Genomic DNA, 7825 nt, shown 5'->3' with positions numbered 1-7825 from the left:
CAGGAAGCTCGTCCCATGCACTACGACGCCCGGATCATGGCCCAGCAACTTCTCCTCTTTTCTTTCTCCAACAATCCTCAAGGATCTCGTTGGGGATGCAAGGATCTTCTCATCATTGTCCATTTACTTCATTATTTACATAGGCCTTCTAGTCTTGTCTTTACTTCGATGCTTGGTCATTAGATTCGATCAATTTAGCTCTATTTTGCTATGAAAATGCAAGGTTTTTACTCCTTTCCTACCAAGGGATCAAAACCTCAAAGAATATACAAAACGAAAGACTAAAGATAGTAAATGACCAAATTATGCACTAAAAAGCATGGGAACGAGTTTAATTCGGGGACTAAATATGCTCTAAAATGAGTCACATCAAATATCCCCAAACCGAACCTTTGCTCGTCCCTAGAAAAGAGGTGGCAATACTAGGACCCTTATTTAAACTAACCTACTAATATAGCCGATATGAGACAATTAGCGGGTCTCACTCCGCCCCTTCAACTCACAACAAGACAACCATGAGGTAGGATGCCTTCTTGCAAGGCAAGGTGGAGCTTGCCAAAATGGTGATACATCCAAGCATTAAGCACACAAAACAAGTAATGGATGCATCTACAAAAACGAATAGCCACTTTCCTCATCTAAGTGGCGGAAATTATCTACAAGGGAAGCAATCTAAGGGTACACATTCCATCATAGATGCGGTTTCTTCAAACTACTAAGCCTAGAAGGATACCAATAAATCACCTCCAAGTTGTGTCAAGCTAGGGTACATTTGTCCTCAATTCTTAAATGCGTTCATCAAGAGTAGACTCCCTATGGTGTTAGAAACACTGGAGGATCGCGGAATTCCCCTTCTTGCCTAGACAAGAAGAAGGGTCGTCCCCTCTCTACCATGCACAAAAGTGGATACGATGGAAAAGGGATCAATAGTATTTGAGTTTCATTTTGGGAGTTTGCTTTTGTTGTTGTTATTCCTCCCAATTTGTGGCATTTGAAATTTGAGAACACTTTCTTTTTGCCATTTCTTTTGATGTTTGGCATTTCAACACTTGACAATTTTTCAACTTTTCTTTGCATTTTCTTTTGAAAATTTTCAAAGTCACCCCATTTGTAGTGAGGGTGCTTGTTTTTGAAGCTTTAGGAGTCTATTTTTGCGCCTCTTTTCATTTGATGCAATTTGCAAACTTTTTCAACTTTTCTTTTCATTTCTTGAACTCAATTTTTGAACATTTTTTTTTGGTGCCCATTCCCTTTGATGACAAAATGTGATAGAACATGGATGATGGTTGCATGGTTTCAAGGGTCACCTTGGAATAAATGGTAGCCAAGGAGTTATCACACCACAAGGTACTCTTGACTAGGCCTTAATCCATGGATCAAAGGATAGTAGCATGACACATCCTAGGGTGTTTTACAAGTATTCTAACAAGCAAAGTCATAAGAAGAAAAAGCATCTAAAAGGGCCTTATATACTATTATCGAGCTTCCAAAATAGACGGTTTCACAAAATATTTCCTAAATGCAACTATATGCCATGATGCAACTAACATATATACAACCTAATGCATATGCTTCTACCAACTAGTATGCCAAATAACCTAAATGCAATCCTAATTTCACATTGTTTATACCACATCAATCAAAATAAATCCACATAGTTATTAACATAAAGAGGAAAAAAGGAGATTGGAAAGATCATACCATGCGGTCTTCTATATCCTCATGTCTCGGATGGGGCGTAGTCGATCAATGTGAAAATGGGTGAACAAACACAATATATACAAAATAATATATACAAGACTACACTACAAAGGAAATGAACATGTTTTTGGATTTTTCAATTTTTCAATATTTTTTGTACTTTGTTTTAATGAAATTAAAAGACATATTTTTGTATTTTTCAAAACATTTTCAATTTTTATCATTTTTGTTTAAAAAGTTAAGTTAGAATTTCCCATGCCCACACTAGTATGGGCATTGTCCTTAATGGCTAATACGATAGGAAATTATGCAATTTATATGAAAATGCATGATTTCTAAGCTAGATGCAAATTATATGACATATAAACTAGAGTGAATGCAAACTAAGCTATGCGATATGATGCATGGTTTTTTTTTTTTTTTTTATGTTGGAGAGCATAATTTAGATTAGCTTCCAATGCATATGCATAAACTTCCCCAAACCAAAGTAGACACTATTTCTAATGTCAAAAATTGGGGGAGTTCATGCATAAAAATGCCATGCATGAAACTACAATTTGTCATTTTGGATTTTGAAAATGGGAACAAAAATGAACACCTCAAAGGAACCGAGGTGTTAGTCCTCTAGATGATGCTAGGACTCCACAAATCATGATCAAGATAAAATTATAAAAAAAACAAGAGACGTAGACAAACCATAAAGGAGGTGTAGGAATGTAGGATCCTCCCAAGAGTTTGCTAGTCCCCGCCCATTGCGTCATCACCATCATCATCAACCTCCTCACTTGAGGCATCATCAACCTCCATGGATGTGGAGTCATTACCACTCTCACTTTCACTCCCCTCTTCTTCCTCTTCTTCATTCACTTCTTCTTCTTCACCTTCTTGCTCACCACTTTCATTAACAACCATCTCCTTTTCACCCAAGTTACCACCTCTAGAAGCACTAGGAAAGAATGTTCCCTTATTCGCCCAACTAGGCAAAGGACAAGATGGATTGAGAAGTCCTTGCCTAGCAATATGTAGGAGGGGCGGATATTGTGCTTTATAAGCATTGACTCTATCTTCATAAGCTTGCTTGTGCATTTCTTTCATCAAGAGAGTCAAGTAGTCATTCCCCGCCTTAACATTTCCGGGTTGAAATTCATGGTAGGTGAATGGGTAAGGTGGGGTGATAATGGAGGAGGAGGGCTCGGCAACATCTTCCCCATGGTGTTGAATAATATATTCGGCTTCTTCGGAGAGTGGGAGAAGGTAATTCGGTCTATGAACATTCAAGCGACAAATCTTGCTAGGCAATGTGAAGGATTTAGCATCATTTGTCAACCACCCAAATTTGTTATCAAGAGTATCATTCTTGACCCATTTGAACTTTAGGACCATGGTGTGCAAACAAATAATATGGCCTCCCTTTACCGGTGTATAAGTGTCATTCTTTTTGAAATCGCGGTTAAAGTGCTTAGCCAAATAAGTCACAAATCCTCCATTGACAATAAAGGTTGTGCCTTATTTGCCACAATCAACATTGAGCCATCTTTCAATCAAGAGTCGTAAAGTGTTGTATGGCTTTGTGAACTCTCTTCCAATGTTCAAAGTCGACTCGAGAAGAATAAAGTCAAGTTCGGTGAGATGATTTGTACCTTTTCTAGCTATCAAGGTATGCCCAACAACCTTGTGCCATACTCTTATGCCCGGATGATGGACTAAGAGAGCACGACAATCATGGTAAGTTGTGAATTCTTTTCCGGAAATGGCCTTCCATAGAGGAGCAGGGTCATACTTGGTAGGCTTCTTTGTAAAAGTTGGGTCATCACTAAGGCCAAATATTTTACCACTCTTTATAAGACAAACATCTATCAACATTCTCGAGATGAAACTCAATATTGGTTCGGGTCTCCACCTTGGTGACTTGTAAAGAGTTCAAAAATTCTAAGATGAGGGAAGAGTAAGTCAATTCTTGCATTTCAAACAATGTACTCAATCCCATAGACTCGAAAAAGGTCTTTGTTTGCTCTAGGACACCCAATTTCGACAAAGTCTCTTGACAAATGAACTTGGTGGGCAAGATAGTTTTTGAAATAAATTTCTTCCTATGGGAGTCGGAAGTGAAAATTACCTCCGGATCATCAGTTAGTTGTTCAACAACCGGAGTGGTAGAAGTAGTTGCTTCCATAGGAGGATCTTGCTCTTGAATTACCAACCTTGCATTATGAACTACCAATGCCTTTGATGCTTGAATAGCTTGAAGAGCTTGTTGTCTCTTAGAAAGGTTCTTATTTTGGGGTGCCTTAATTCCACCTTTTGTTCTTGCCATGCTCTTTTACTTAGTAACACCAAAGAAAGCTTGAAATCTTCAATTTCTAGTAATACCTAAATCGATTTAGGATAGTTGAATGTTGCCTTGTATCCCAGAAATCGACTCAAACCTTGAAGATGTTGGTGTTTTAATCACATGTTTTTGGTAAAGGAGTGATTTAATTTTATTTTGAGGAAGTTTGGATTTGATTTGGTTGATTTTGGTTGAGAAATTTGTTGTTGGTTGATGGAGAGAATGAGGGTTTTGGGGTTTTGGGGTGGTGTTTATGTTTGAATGAATGAAAAGAATTGAGGGAAGGGGGTTTTTAAGACCCGTTAAATTTGAAAACCAGAGGGGAGACAAGCGGATAGGCTTCGAGACGCTCGGATTCTTCGGTTTCTGGGTTCAGAAAAAGACGCCTGGGGACGAGCGTCTTATAGGCAACACGAGCGGATTCTTGAGCTGGGACGAGCGTCCTAAGTTGGAGACGCTCATATTCTTTTCCAGGGAGAAATCCCAAAAATTGACAGTGCAAAGAGGAGCGGATTACTGGTGAGACGCTCGTCCTGGCTGAGAGGAGCGGATTCTTAAGTGAGACGCTAGGATTCTCAGTCAGACCCAAAAGTTGATTTTGCCAGCTTCTTAAGACGAGCGTTTTTGACCTTGGACGCTCGGTTTCCCTTCAAGACGAGCGGATCCTCGTCGGGTCGCTCAGATTATCCCTCTTCCTCACGGATTCAGGTCTATCCGTGGGTGCTTCGTAATCCGTGTCATTCATTCTTTATTTCTTGTGGCCTTCATTGTGGGGGCACTACAAAGGCTTGGATAGCCTAGGCAATTGCTATCCCCACACTAAGGTAAAACACTACACATCAATAAACTCATAAGTCCCTCCCTCACTTCTCTCAAAACGATGAAAATCTTGATCAAGGCATAAAAATGTAAATCCAAAATTGACAAAAATGCAATACAATAATTAAAATGCAAGTAAGGGAGTTAGAATATTTACAAGTGGTGGTCTAGGGAGGACTCCACCAAACTCTCATACAATAATGAGATGTCAAGGGGGCATGTTCAAGTTGTTCTTGATGTTTCTCAACACCTTGAAAAAGTAGTCGAAACCTTGTTCATTGTCATGATAAAGATCTTCAATAGACCTTTGCACTTGTTGTTCTTTATGGTGGTCTTGGGTCATAGCATTACCGATATAGGGATTGAATATCCCTTCAAACTCATCATCCAAAAGACCGTATACTTCGTCTACTTGATCCCTAAAAATGTCATAAGTTGATGAAGACAACTCTCCTTCTTTCTTATCTTGGCCGATGAGGCCTTCTTCTTCACTTGTCATGGGTGAGCTTTTCAAGCTCTCTTTGTTGCAATTTCCTTGCTCTTTTGATGGAGCATCATCCACTTTCTTCTTCCATTTAAATGCCAACTTCTTCCTATCATCTTGACGGCTATAATGATCAACCATAAAACACGACTCATGTAATCGAGGAGCTCTTATTGTCTTATCAAGATTAAAAGTGATTGTTTCATCTTCCACTTCAAGGGTGAGCTCTCCATGTTTTACATCGATCACCGCTCCCGCGGTGTGTAAGAAAGGTCTTCCAAAAATAATAGGAATGGTGGAGTCTTCTTCCATGTCAACAATAACAAAGTCCATCGGGATAAAGAACTTGCCAATTCTTACCGGCACATCTTCCCATACCACTAAAGGTGTCTTCGTAGATCGATCCGCCATTTGAAGCGTGATATTAGTGAACTTGAGTTCTCCCATTCCTAGCCTCTTGCTTACCGAATATGGCATAACACTCACACTTGCCCCAATGTCACATAAAGCCTAGTTGATCGTAGTGTCGCCAATAGTGCATGGAATGGAGAAACTTCCCGGATCCTTTAGTTTTGGAGGTGAAATTCCTTGTAGGATGGCACTACTCACTTTAGTGAAAGCAATTGTCTCAAGCTTCTGGATGGATTTCTTTTTCGTAAGAATATCTTTCATATACTTTGTATAGGCCGGAACATGATTGATTAATTCCGTAAATGGAATTGAGACTTCCAAATTCTTCACAATCACCATGAATTTTCCAAGTTGGTCATCAAACTTAGGCTTAGCTTGACGACTTGGAAAAGGAAGTCTAATAACAATAAGCTCCTTCTCTTTGGCCTTCTCTTCATACTTCTTTGAAACTTCTTGAACGGTGGATTCTTCTTCCCTAGAGTTTTGCACAATTCTTTCCTTGTCACTAGCATTCACAACATCTTCATCAACGGGCCTCTTAGGCCCTTCATAGGTTGTAACACTCCTTAAATGGATGGCACTCACCGATTCTTGTCTTGGAGGATTACCTTGAGGTGGTAATTGCCCCATTTGTATTTGTGGACTTGAAGATTCTAATTGAGACATTTGGGTCTCCAATATCTTTGTGTGAGCTAGTATATTGTTAATGGTGATGTCTTTTGTTTGGCTATCGTTTTGCATTTGAGTGAAAAAATCTTGTTGGTTCTTTTGCATTTGGAGGACCGCTTTTTGCACATCAAAACCTTCGTCATTTAGTTGAGTGTATAGAGTTTGATTTTGGTAACTTTGGTTTTGGTTGTTAAAGGGTCTTTTATTTTGGTTTCTCATTAGAGGTGTGATGTATGTTGGTTGAGGGTTTTGAACATTTTGGCTTTTGTATGAGTGGTTAGGATGGAATTTCGTTTTTTCATTATAATAGTTGGAATAAGGGGTGCCACTCTTGTATGCTTTGAAACCATTCACTTGTTCACTTGTTCCCCTACATTCAATTTAGTCATGTCCCAAAGTTCCACAACTCTCACATATTCCACTTGGAATTGATGAAGATACCACCATGGCATTAACATGTTGCCTAGGTGATTTGGAGGCTTCTTCAAGCTTAGCCATAGCCTTCTCAAACTTCAAATTAATGGTATCAATATGAGCACTAAGTTGAGCACCCAATTGAGTAATAGAGTCCACTTCATGCTTTCCTCCTCTAGTAGCCTTCCGAGGTCTACTATATTGTGAGTTATGGACCGCCATTTCCTCAATCTTGTTCCATGTTTGATTATCATCAACTTCAGTGAACATACCATTCAATCCCATGTTGAGAATGTTTCGGGAGTCTTCATTAAGACCATTCCAAAATTGTTGTACCAAGAACCACTCGCTAAGTCCATGATGAGGACATGAGCGACAAGTTCTTTTGAATCGCTCCCAAGCTTCATACAAAGATTCTTCGTCCCTTTGTTTGAACCCCGTGATTTGGGCTCTTAGCATGTTAGTCTTTTCCGGAGGGTAGAACTTTTTGTAGAAAGCAAGTGCCAATTTCTTCCAAGAGTCAATACCATGAGTAGCCTTATCAAGGCTCTTTAACTATTGTTTCGCGGTACCAATCAAAGAAAAAGGAAATAAGACCCATCGAATTTGGTCTTGAGTCACTCCGGTTCGAGAAATCGCGTCACAATAGTCACAAAAGTCTCCATATGAGAATGAGGGTCTTCACTAGGAATCCCCCCAAATTGGCTTCTTTCGACTAATTGGATAAATGCAAATTTTGCAATGAAATTACCGGTCATATGTTGTGGTGGGGAAGTACCATTTGGTAGGTTCTCCTTGGTTGGTACAGAATGTGATGAAAATGTAGGCATTGTGGGTTGATTTTGTGGTGGGTTATGTGTTGGGTTCTCCTCTCCTTATCTTCAAAAAAGGTTGGTGAACTCAATATTGTTTGGTTGAATGTCCACAATCTCACCAATATCTCTCAAAGTATTTCTAGCAAGTCTTTTATTGGTTGTCAAAGTCCTTTGAATTTCGTG

At 39.3% G+C, this 7825-nt stretch overlaps 1 non-coding gene across 1 annotated transcript; it reads left to right on the top strand.

Moving 5' to 3' along the window:
* Positions 1–7179: 7179 nt before the first annotated feature.
* Positions 7180–7286, top strand: LOC141635185 (small nucleolar RNA R71). Its single transcript, XR_012539889.1, has one exon. It is a non-coding gene; the product is annotated as a small nucleolar RNA R71 (small nucleolar RNA).
* Positions 7287–7825: the final 539 nt, after the last annotated feature.

Source organism: Silene latifolia, chromosome Y (assembly GCF_048544455.1).
Source record: "Silene latifolia isolate original U9 population chromosome Y, ASM4854445v1, whole genome shotgun sequence".
Classification (NCBI taxonomy): domain Eukaryota; kingdom Viridiplantae; phylum Streptophyta; class Magnoliopsida; order Caryophyllales; family Caryophyllaceae; genus Silene; species Silene latifolia.
This window is presented reverse-complemented; position numbering and strand designations above follow the sequence as displayed.